General features: G+C 36.5%; 1 protein-coding gene and 1 long non-coding RNA gene across 4 annotated transcripts in view; one reads left to right on the forward strand and one right to left on the reverse strand.

The window, feature by feature from the left end:
* LOC115212038 overlaps positions 1–12,432 on the forward strand; it is a 198,650-nt gene that overhangs the window by 164,222 nt on the left and 21,996 nt on the right. The gene's annotated exons all lie outside the window — the stretch shown is intronic.
* Positions 5,537–12,432, reverse strand: part of LOC118763662 — a 28,619-nt gene continuing 21,723 nt past the window's right edge. The window contains exons 2-3 of the long non-coding RNA XR_004999430.1: positions 12,372–12,378; positions 5,537–5,586 (exon numbers count right to left, since the gene is read on the reverse strand). This is a non-coding gene — a long non-coding RNA (uncharacterized LOC118763662). The remainder of the gene's footprint in view (positions 5,587–12,371; positions 12,379–12,432) is intronic.

Below are 12,432 nucleotides of genomic sequence, written 5' to 3' on the forward strand. Positions count from 1 at the left end.
CGGAAGCCAGTCAAGGCGTCGCTGGCATTGGAAATATAATTTTGAAGTGTTCATAGTGTCCTAGTGAGGATTTTATCAAAGATTTTACAATAAAAAAAATGTAGGAGAAAACTTTTCAAATATAAAGTGGAAGTATACAAGAATAAACTTTATTTTTCTTCTTACTGTTAGTTTTGTTTCAGTTCAAAAAACAATTTATTTTATGTAAAGTATACTAGCCATCTCAATATGGCTAACCACTAAGGCTGGGTGTTACTGTAGCTTTTAGCCCCAGGAGATCATCGTCTCCAGCTGGTTTTAGGCACACTTTCTGTGCTCTTATGGTATTTGCAAAGGGAGGTCTTACGAGAGAGGGATGACCTCCCTTTGCAAATACCATAAGGGCACAGAAAGTGTGCCTAAAGCCAGCTGGAGACGATGATCTCCTGGGGCTAAAAGCTACAGTAACACCCACTCTTAGTGGTTAGCCATATTGAGATGGCTAGTATACTTTACGTTGTTGAGCAGTTAGTTTACATCTCGTTCAGAGATTTATTATTAATTTATTTTATGTTTTATTATTATTTATATTTTGATTTACATATATACGGAGGTACCAAAATCTTGTAAGTACTTAGGGCCTCTATGGGTTTTAATCCAGCCCTGCCTGGGTAGCATATACTCTAGCTACATCACTGACAAGACTAGCAGACAGTGCCTACATGTGCATGACTGTCATTCATATGTGAGTTTCTATAATCAGAGTAAATGCTGTTCTGCCAACATGACAAAACCGTGACTTTGCAGTTGCGGATCCAAGGTCTTGCAAGATTAACTGATACTGCTTCATTAACTGATGATATACAGTAACCTATTGGCTCAACAGTGGCCTATTTAACTGACTGTGTGAAGGCACATTGCTCAGTGGTTTGAGCATTGGGCTCACAATCATGAGGTAGTGAGTTTGATTCCCAGACCAGGCTGTACGTTGTGTTCTTGAGCAAGACACTTTATTTCACATTACTCCAGTTTGCTCAGCTGTAATGAGTTGCGACATCACTGGTGTCATGCTGTATCAGCCTTTGCTTTTTGCCTTGGATAATATCGGTGGTGTAGAGAGGGGAGGCTGGTATGCATGTGTGACTGCTAGTCTTTTACAAACAACCTTGCCCAGACTTGTGCCTCAGAGGGTAACTAGGTGTAGTCCCATGGTCATTCATGACCGAAGGGAGTCTTTACCCTTTTACATTATTTGACTGACTGGATAAAATGATTTCTTCAATGCTATACTACAACTATGGTCTTGGCAAAAGATTATTAGTCTACACTGTCAGGAGGGAAGTAAAAATTACATATTCTTTATCATAATTTCAAGATTTCCAGCTGTGTTGTAATGTATTTTGATTTGAAGCTCTTTTTTAACATCAAAAACGCTATGAAAATAGCATCTAGGTTGCCTTCGATATAATTAACTTTTGGCATTAATGGACAAACCTTCCTTCATATTTGTCCATTAAGGGTTTATTGTATTTTAATTTTGAGGAGGTGATAGTATTTAGTGGTGGATCAGTGATGGGAAAAAATAACCTTGTATTTTCATAGTGTACGTATATTATACTATGACTTACTTAACCATTTGCTCCTTGCAAATCATAGGCCATTGACAACTTTTCTCCATAGTCCTTCATTCTATGCTGTCTTTTCTGCTTCTTTCCATTAAATTTTGCTGCACCAGGTCATATGTTTCCCTGAACAAAGTCATTCCTTCAGGGAACCATCCCAGGTTCTGTTAGTTTTGAATTGTCATAGATGTTTGTGTAACTTAGCTTTTTTTTATCTTGATAGGTTGTTGGTCCTATGCAAACCCATTTTATCTCTGGGAAGAGGTTCTGGCCTCTATCCTTTGACCTGTTCAACATGAGAAGTTATATCAGGAGCTATCACTATGCTGGCAGGCTATCAGTCATTAACCCTTTCGTTACTATATTTCTGACCAAAATACACCCCTTATGTGTTTCAATTAATTTCTAACATAATCATAAATTTAGTCTGGTTTCATTAAACAACTATAACTTTTTTATTTATCAATATATTAATGTGATTTTTGGAAGATAATTTAATGAAATGTTCTCAACCAATTCTATACTATAATTTTTGTCACAAAGTGACTCTAATTGCAGGTAGATACAGGTAAATTCAACAAAATATAAAATTATTAAAATTTTGTTCAAACATCGCTATAGAAAATGGGTTATTCAATTGGGTATACAACAAAATTTTACGATAGAATTTGTTATTCTGGGTAACTTTCTGATACCCATAATAATATTTATGGCAAAATAGTCTTAATTTCATTTAAGGTTATGGGAAACCACTAACTATCCTTTCTTTTGTTTTGTTTACATTTAGCGTAACGGTTCGTTTCCGCCGTAATGATTTCAAATAGGCTCATTCGAAAAAGTAAAAAGAAATAGTCTAAGGCTTTACTCTTCTGGGAAAGTCTGTGGCTTGGTCCAGTTTCTTCAGAAAAATCACCGAAAGAAACAGTTTTTAAATTTTCACTCCATTCAGGTGCCAATTCATTTTCTTTATCGCTGTCGGAGCTCTCGGATTCACTGTTTTCACTTTCGGAAAATGAAACATCAGATTCATTATCAAATACCACATGCTTTTTTATTTCAGTCATAGAGTTAGATTTATGAAGGTCTTCAGTAGAAAATCCTTCGAATTCTGACTCGCTGCTTGATATAATGAAATTCGTATCCATTTTTTGTCAGAATTACAAATTTTGAAAACACAATAGGAACAAATTTTGGAAAAAAATCTCCCAAAATTCACGGAATTAAAATTACACTTCGATTGTTGTACAAAATTGTAGTTGAACTCTTTACGAAGTATAATACGTATTTTCACGAATGTACTAAAGAGATTTGGGCGGTTTGGTCACATTAACCAAAATTTTTTTCGGACGGTTTGGTAACGAAAGGGTTAAGGCACTCAGTTAACCACACCACAACAAAGACTGGACCGTTTGGATTATAGCATGAAGTTGAATCGTATTTGCTTAGATGATTGTTGTTCTTGCTATTGTTGTTGACAGAATCATTAGTAGATTGGACAAAAGACTTTGTTCCAGCTCTTTTTATATCCTGAGTTCAAATCTCTCCTATGTTAATTTTGCCTTTCATTCTTCAGGGACCAACAAAATGATTTATCGTGCCAGTATTTGATTGCTCCTTGCTTAAATTTTCTGACTTAGTGTCTGTGTGGGAAATGATTATTTTTATTGCTTTTCGTAAAAATCTTTTATGTTGAAGATGTTTTTGTACATACCATTTTTGCATCCCTTTTCACCTCCTACCACAGAATGGTCTCAAACCATCAAAGAAGCCTTTTTTGTGATTGCTAAAAATAGCAACTAAAATCATCTTTCATCTTTAAAAAAATTTACAAAGGATGAATTAGATAATGAAGTTCTAGATATTCCTCCAATGATGGGATGGTCATGGGTGGTAGCGGAAATATCTTTGATGATATGTCTCCTCAGTTTCAGCTGACTCAGGGCTAAACAACAGCATTCAAACAATAACTGTTGGAAGTTGGGATCAGGGAGTGGGTGGGTGTTTTGCGTTATAGGGACTAGAAAACTTCTTCAGATTTCCTAAGGAAGTGTGTTTTGATAGTATCTAATGTTGTGTTGTAATAATATTGTATATGTGTGGTGTGTGTGTGAGAGAGAGAGGAGAGAGCAGTGGATATTGAAAGAGATTTGGAGATAAGCAATTGTATAGAATTCCTCTCTTAATCGTGTTTTTCTTTTTGGTAGTGATGGGGAAGAATAGCTTTTAAGATTTCATAACTTATAGAGAAGAAAACCAGATAAATAATGTTAAGCAAATATTCCACTGAGCTACAGATTTAGAGACTGAAATAATAACATGGTCTTAACATTTTAAAATTCCTCATTTGAATCAATCTATCCATTCTTCCATCCATCTTTCCATCTATCATTCTATTTTCCTTCCCATCTATCCACCCAACCATTCAATCATTCCATTTATTTTTCAATTTTCTAATTATCATTCCTATTCAGTTCTCATTCTATCCATCTATTGTTCATCCATCTATCATTACACCCATCCATCCATCATTCCATTCCATCCACCTAAGATTAAATAACATCCAATCATTCTTTTTCAACTCTCATTCTATCCTGTCTATCATTCTGTCTATCCAGTGAGTCTCCCATTTGTTATTCCATCCATACCTTTATTTATCCATCTGTTTGTCATTCCATCCATCCATTCTTGCATTCATTTAATCATCTAAGAATTCATTCATCATTAAAGACCCCTTTCAGTCATGAATGATCATGGGATTGCACTTAGAAAGTTACCCTCTAAGACACAAGTCCAGGCAAGGTAGTTTATGGAAGACCAGCAGTCGACCATACATACCAGCCTCCCTCTCCACACCACCGATATTATCCAAGGGAAAAATAATAATGTAAGTTGACTTATACACCAAGACACTATGGAAGACTGAAAATGCCCAACGTGCTAACGGTTCTGCCAGTTTGCCCTCTTTAGTGTACGAAATGATCCCTTGCTTCAGTTATCTGAACAGTTTGACAGGAGTTGGTCAACTGAAGAGCTGCCAAGGTTCCATGGCTGTTTTGGCATAGTTTCGATGGCTGGATGCCCCTCCTAATGCCAACCACTTGCTGGTTATAGAATCAACATTGTATAAAAGCAAAAAACAATAATGATATTTCAAATACAACTTTTTCATTTAAACATTTTCCTTACACCAGCTTGCTTAAAATTTCTACACCTCTTCTTCCTTGTCTTTGCCACCACCACCACATCCTTATGCAAATATATTTTCTGGCATATAAGTTACAGTTTTAAAACCATAACTTATAAGCCAAAACAATGTAAGTCAAAAGTGTTCCAGCCATGACTATCCCAGATTATCAATTTGTTTTATTTTTATATTCCATTTGTGAATAGGAGGTGTGGGTGTGTGGTAAGAAGCTTGCTTCCCAACCATATGGTTCCAGGTTCAGTCCCACTGTGTGGCACCTTGAGTTAGTACTTTCTATAGTAATCTCAGGCTGACTAAAGCCTTATTAGTGGATTTGGTAGACAGAAACCGAAAGAAGCCCATATATCTGTGTCTTTGTTCATCCCCCTTCCACTACTTGACGACTGGTGTTGGTGCATTTATGTCTCATATCTTAATTTGGCAAAAGACACCAACAGAATAAGTACCTGGCTTTAAAAAATAAATAAGTACTAAGAGTGATTCATTCGATTAAAAATCTTTAATGGTGGTGCTTCAGCATGGCCACAGTGTTATGACTGAAGCAAGTAAAAGGTAAAAAGATATAAGAATAGCATCATTGGTTAAGGGTTTCCAACAGGAATTTCTTTGGTTCATTGTTTTCCTGATGGCAAGAGTGATGAGGAAGTGTCTCAGTTGATGCAAAAGAAGGGATTTTGTGCATTAAATAGTGGTTCTATTTTTCTTGATGAACAATTCTCTCTCTCTCTCTCTCTCTCTCTCTCTCTCTCTCTCTCTCTCTCTCTCTCTCTCTCTCACTCACTCACTCACTCACTCACTCACTCACTCACTCACTCCTCACTCACTCACTCACTCACTCACTCACTCACTCGCTGCTGCTGCTTCCGCTACCATTTTAGTGTCCATGTTTCCATGCTTGTAATGGGTCAGATAAAATTTATTGAGGCAGATAGTTTACTACCAGAGCTTTACCTGTCGCCAACATTTAGAACATTGGAGACCCAACTTTGCATGAAGGACCTGAGGTGATTTTTCAAATAATTTTAGGAAAAAAAAATTATATACTATCAAATATGGTACATTTGACTTAGGGGAATAGCAGAAAGGAATGATGATTGTGGTGTTGAATAAGATTGGATGGAACTGTAATTATGAAATATTAATGGTTTTTGTCAGTTTCCATCTGGTAGTGTTTAAAGCCAGCCCCTAGAGTGTGGCTTGGAAGAGGAGGAAGTGAAGGATGGTAGTCTCTTAGGATCAGACTGACTTTCCCTAGATATACAGATATGTCTTACAACTAACCAGTTAACATCATTTACCAGGGTGACCATGTATAAAAATATATGCAAATATATGCAAATATTCCTGCACACTAAAGGAGAGATTCTCACATGCCATATGCAAGTCAGCATCTCCTATCATGGTTTTGTGTCTTGTCTTGGTATCAGTTCTACTTCAGCAGACGTTCTGTAAATATCATACTTAGCTCAGTTCTATATTTAAGAGATGAGGAATTATGTATGTTATTTACATTTGGTGGATATTTGTCCTCATCTTGTTTGTAGCCTGTGCTCTTAACCACTACGCCATATGCCCACGGGCATATGGCGTAGTGGCTAAGAGCTACTAACCCCAAGATTCTGAGTTTGATTCCAGGCAGTGACCTGAATAATAATAATAGTAACATCGAAAAATACCTTAGGAATGAGAACCCAGGTTCAAAATTTCCCCAACACACCTGATGAAGGCTGGGGGGTATATCAGCCAAAATGTTGTGTTAACAACAAACAAGATGAGGACAAATATCTGTCAAATGTAAATAATGTATCATACTTGCCATCCTCAAAGATGTGTAAAAAGAAGATTTCTCCATTTACTAGTAAACAAGGCAAGAACTAGAGCCTTTTGATTTGGGAATAATGGTTTCAAGTTTTAGTGCAAGGCCAGCAACTTCAGGGGATGCAGTAAGTCAATTACAGTGACCCCAGTGTTCAATGTGTGTGTATATTCGTGTATGTGTGTATCTATCTATCTGTCTATCTATGCATGTCTTTGGGTGTATGTGTTTATTTATGTCCCCATAACTTAGCAGTTCAACAAAAGAGAGTGACAGTGTAAGTACTAGGCTTTAAAAACAAAAATACAAACTATAAGCCCTTCAAAGTTATGTCCCAAATGGTCACAGTCAAATTACTAAAACAACTAAAATCTAAAAGGTATTTGACTTCAAGTTATTTCTAAATCAACTTTAGAATAAACCTGGTATTAATTTGGAAAGTACCTCAATTAGATAAATGCATTTCTTTTAATACATGTTTATATCTAAAATAACTAATATAAGTTGTTTGGTAGTATCTATTTTATGTTGCTATTCAGCCCCAAGTTTTGATCTGTGAAACAGCAGGCTTATAATCAAAGATGTTCCAGCCATGGCCATTTCACTTTTTATTAAATAGTATCCTCTAGGACAGTGCTTTTCAAACTTTTTGCTGGAGCGGAACCCCAAGGAAACATTCCACTGGCTCGAGGAACCCCTGTGCAATAATTTAATAGTCTTATGCACACATATCTGCACAGGAGAATTAAAAATTACTGCCAATTTTAGCAGTTTTGTAACTTCTTGCGGAACCCTTGGACTGTACTGGCAGAACCCTGGTTGAAAACCACTACTCTAGGACAACATTATTTAATGAGTCCTAATTTCAAAATGGTAGGGTGCAATTTGAAGGTGATTTTATTGCTATTTCTACAATTTTGAGTGATCAAGAAGCTCACTGACTAGCTTTGTTATGAGGTCTAGTTTTCATTACATCACCTTGACAAAGTAGCATGTGACTGATAGATAAGTACCAGTTATATATCATAGGAGTTGTTAATTTCATCAACTGTAGCCTTCTTTTACAAGTTGACATCTCAGATAACTAAAGCAAAGGGTCGTTTTGTACACTAAAGATGGCAAACTGGAAGAATCGTTAGCATGCTGGGCATAATGCTTAACAATATTTCATTTGTTTACGTTCTGAGTTCAAATCTAGCCGAGGTTAACTCTGCCTTTCATCCTTTCAGGGTCGATAAAATAAGTACCAGTGGAGCACTGGGGTCGATGTAATCAACTTATGCATTCCTTGAAAATTTGAAACCATTATTTGGTACATTCATTGATGAATGAATTCAACTCCTGGACCGGGCTGTGTGTTGTGTTCTTGAGTAAAGCACTCTATTTCATGTTGGACTGTTCAACCCATGCCAGCATGGAAAACAGACATTAAATGATGATAATGATGTTAATTACTTACTTGATGGCAAAAAAGACACATGGGCATATTATACACATCCTAATTACAGAAGTGTATGTCCATGGAAAAAAGAAGTGGAGGCACATGGCTTAGTGGTTAGGGTGTTGAACTCATGATCATAAGATTGTGGTTTTGATTCTTGGACCAGGCAATGCGTTGTGTTCTTGAGCAAAACACCTTATTTCATATTGCTCCAGTCCACTCAGCTGGTAAAAAAGAGTAATACTGCAACAGACCAGCATCCTGTCCAAGGAGGAATGTATATGTCATAGAAATCAGGAAACTGGCCCTTTGCTCCTTACAGAGTAAGGTGGACTAGCCCATATTCAAGTAAAAAGTTATTAGTACATTAACCCTTTCGTTACTATATTTCTGACCAAAATACACCCCTTATGTGTTTCAATTAATTTCTAACGTAATCATAAATTTAGTCTGGTTTCATTAAACAACTATAACTTTTTTATTTATCAATATATTAATCTGATTTTTGGAAGATAATTTAATGAAATATTCTCAACCAATTCTATACTATAATTTTTGTCACAAAGTGACTCTAATTGCAGGTAGATACAGGTAAATTCAACAATATATAAAATTAAAATTTTGTTCAAACATTGCTATAGAAAATGGGTTATTAGCTAATATTCAATTGGGTATACAACAAAATTTTACGATAGAATTTGTTATTCTGGGTAACTTTCTGATACCCATAATAATATTTATGGCAAAATAGTCTTAATTTCATTTAAGGTTATGGGAAACCACAAACTATCGTTTCTTTTGCTTTGAGGTCTGAGGATGAGTTGGTGGGGTTTTTTTTTTTTTTTTTTGTGTGTTTGGTCCTTTCTCCTCTAAAATCCATTTCTGCTGTTCATATTGTTCTTGCTTTGTGTCAAGAACTTTCTGTATAATTCTTGCTAAACCAAATGAGCAAGTTTTCTGCACTGCACAGCACTGCACTCCCAGATTAAGATCTAGCTTTCCAAGGTTTGCTTTCAAAATCTTCGTCCACCTCATTGCCATCACTGCCACCAACACCAACACCACTATCATTATGATAGCTAAGGATTATAAAGGTTTAACTGCAGTATTTATAAACTTGATAGATGTAGGGTAATTTCAACTCCTCTTCCTGTCTCTCCTTTCCTGCTAACTCACACTCTCAATCTACTCCCTTACTCTCTCACTACTTCATCTTCTTTCTTTCCCTCTCCCTCCCTACTGTGGTGATCATTTCAGTAATCTCTTAATACTGATACCCACAAATGTTTTACTCTTCTTTGCTTCTCTCTCTCTCTCTCTCTCTCTCTATATATATATATATATATATATATATATATATATATTATATATATATTTTCTCCCTTTTATCTTTGCTACCTCTCAATACTTTCTTTCAAACCCCTTTTCCTTAATGCTTTTTCTTTATTCAATGTCTTTATTCTCTCTCCTCTCTCTCTCTCTCTCTCTCTCTCTCTCTCTCCTCTCTCTCTCTCCTTGTCTATTCTGCTTGTCTCATTCTGTCTATTCTCATTATCCTTTTTTTTCCTGCTTATCATCCTTCATCTCTTTGTCTCTTCTTCCCCCCCTCCCCCTCTCTCTCTGACACACACACGCTCATACACAATCTTTATCAGTCTATCTAACCTGTATAATCTAATCTATCAATCAATTTAATCTAATCAATCATTCAAGTCAAATCAATCAAGCCAAATTTTCATTAATACTAATAACATTTTTCTGTAATTTTGATTAATCGAAAAATTACCACCTCAAATGGCCAGCATGCACTCAGCTGTATATTATTGCTGCAGAAATTGCCCTGAGGAAATTTTCCATATCATTTAAATTTTAATTTTCCTAATCAGTGAATATTCATCATGTAAAACAGTTATAGTTCTGTCAGTCTTGGCAGCCCTTGAGTGAACCATGCTTCACTGAAGAGGTCCAATAAGACTGAAACATGTTCCGAGTTGTCACCATGGCTACCAGTGATCAGGCACGCTCTCCCTGCTCCTCCCAAACTCATTCAAATTTGTATTTTACATACCTCCCTTAACTATCTTTAACATAAAGCAGCAGGGTAATTTTAAGTTAAAAATCATTTTTGGTTCATTACTTAAATATGCTGACCTACATTTGGCTAAAAATACATACATCACACACAGCCACAAGAGTAACTGCGTGGTTGAAAATCTTGCTTCCAAACCACCTGATTCCAAATGATCATTCCCATTATGTAGCACCTTGGGCAAATGTCTTCTACTATATACCCAGGCTTGACCAAAGCATTGTGAATGGATTTGATAGACAGAAACTAAAGAAGCATGTTGTGTAACTATGACTATCTGTTCATTTATTTTTATTTTATGGCTTCGGTAGTTTTAATATGCATGAGCTTGCATCTTTTATCAACTATCCTCAACTAATCTTATATGTACAGCTCAGCTGTATATACAATAAGATCTATTTTATTCTGTACTGCTGATTTAACTAACTTCTCAAATTTTTACCTGTTATCCCCCTATATATATATATATATATATATATATATATACACACACACACACACATATACACACACAGAGTATGGTGAATAAATTGTCGTCTGAATTATGCAAAAATGAAAATATCATTGACACTTCATTGTAACAGATATAGTTACCAAAATTACATAAAAATATCTTGAAATACTAAAGAGTAAATTTATTCAATAAAATCGCCATTAGCTTCAAGCATGGTCTCTAGACTACTTCGGAATCTCCTGCAACTTTTCTGGACAGTCTCCATGTTTAAGTTGGTGAATGCTGCCATAATCCTTACCTTCAGTTCATCTTTGCTGTTACAAGGAATTTTGTTGGTCTGTTGCTCCCCACACATAACAATCAAGGGGGTTGCAGTTTGGCAAGTTGGTGGCCAGATGTTAGGAGTCGGGTGGAGTGGTCACAGAAGTTGTCTGACAGCCATGACTGGGTTTTCCTGATTGAGTCTTGTTGCCAGACAGTCTTCCAGCACCACCTCCTCCAGGCACTTGATGTAGGCTTCCATATTGAGTCTTGGGCTGTGTAGAAAGATGAATGGAGGCATAACATCGTCATCACTAGTGATCTCTCCAAACACCATGATGTTGGCTGGATGTTTGATTTTTATCACTCTCGGTACATGTTTTGGGGATACGGCAAGCTTACAGTTCTGTGTGTTCAGCATCTGATCCTGGTAGAAATTTTTCTCGTCTGAGAAAAACCAAAGCATGTCCAGTTGGAGGGGATGCTTTAGTTTGTTCAAAAGCTAAGTAGTGTGGTCTTTCCTCTTGTCCTTGATGGCTTGGGATAAAAATTGGTCCTTTCTTCATCTTGTATGAGGAATACCAAATGTCTTCATGCACTACCTGCCTGATAAGAAACTCAGACATCCCCATGTCCCTGGCGATGGACCTGATTGACTTGGAGGAATTGTTGTCATTTATGGTCTGGATCTCACCAACAAATTCAGGAGTTCGTTTCTTATTAGAACGATTAGAATGAGTTTTCTAAGTTGCTGTGCCTTCGTAACCGCCATTAGACTCATCCAAATCTTTCTGAATTCTCTGCACTGTCCTCAAATTGACACCTGAACATTCTGAAACACTTATATTGGAGCTTCCAGCATGAATGCCAAGCAGTACAGCATGTTGTTTCCAAATTTCTAGCAGAGTGAATCGCATCATGGTACTGTTTTTCTCACAGATGGTGCCCGATTGACCTTACTATACTGTAGTCAACAAAATCAAAAACAAACAATGCACAAAATTGAAATTATAAAACAGCAACAATTTACACATTGCACCCTCTGTGTGTGTGTATATCACCATGATCACCGTGACCGACCAGGCTATCAGATGTTGCTACACATTGCTGGTCACAATGCGCTTCGCATTGTTTTAGCCTTCAAATGATGCCACACCGCTGGCTAAGCGAGCAGGCCAACAGAAGAAAGAGTTGGAGAAAATGTGGCGAAAGAGTACAGCAGGGATTGCCACCATCCCCTGCTGGAGTCTCGTGGAGCTTTAGGTGTTTTTGCTCAATAAACACTCACAACGCCCGGACTGGGAATTGAAACCGCCATCCTACGACTGTGAGTCCACTGCCATTGCGCCTCCACATGTGTGTGTGTGTGTATATATATATATATATATATTTATTTAAACAGCATATGTTTATTTATAAAAAATATTGAAAAGAGAATATGTGACATCATTGCAGCTATAGTAAGATATCTTAGTAATGGAATTAACGAAGCAAATCAAGAGACTAAATACCTTTGAAGTATCAATTTCCGTGTGTGATGAGATGAAAATGAAGACATTCAACTA

This window comes from Octopus sinensis, linkage group LG5, assembly GCF_006345805.1.
Source record: "Octopus sinensis linkage group LG5, ASM634580v1, whole genome shotgun sequence".
Taxonomy (NCBI): domain Eukaryota; kingdom Metazoa; phylum Mollusca; class Cephalopoda; order Octopoda; family Octopodidae; genus Octopus; species Octopus sinensis.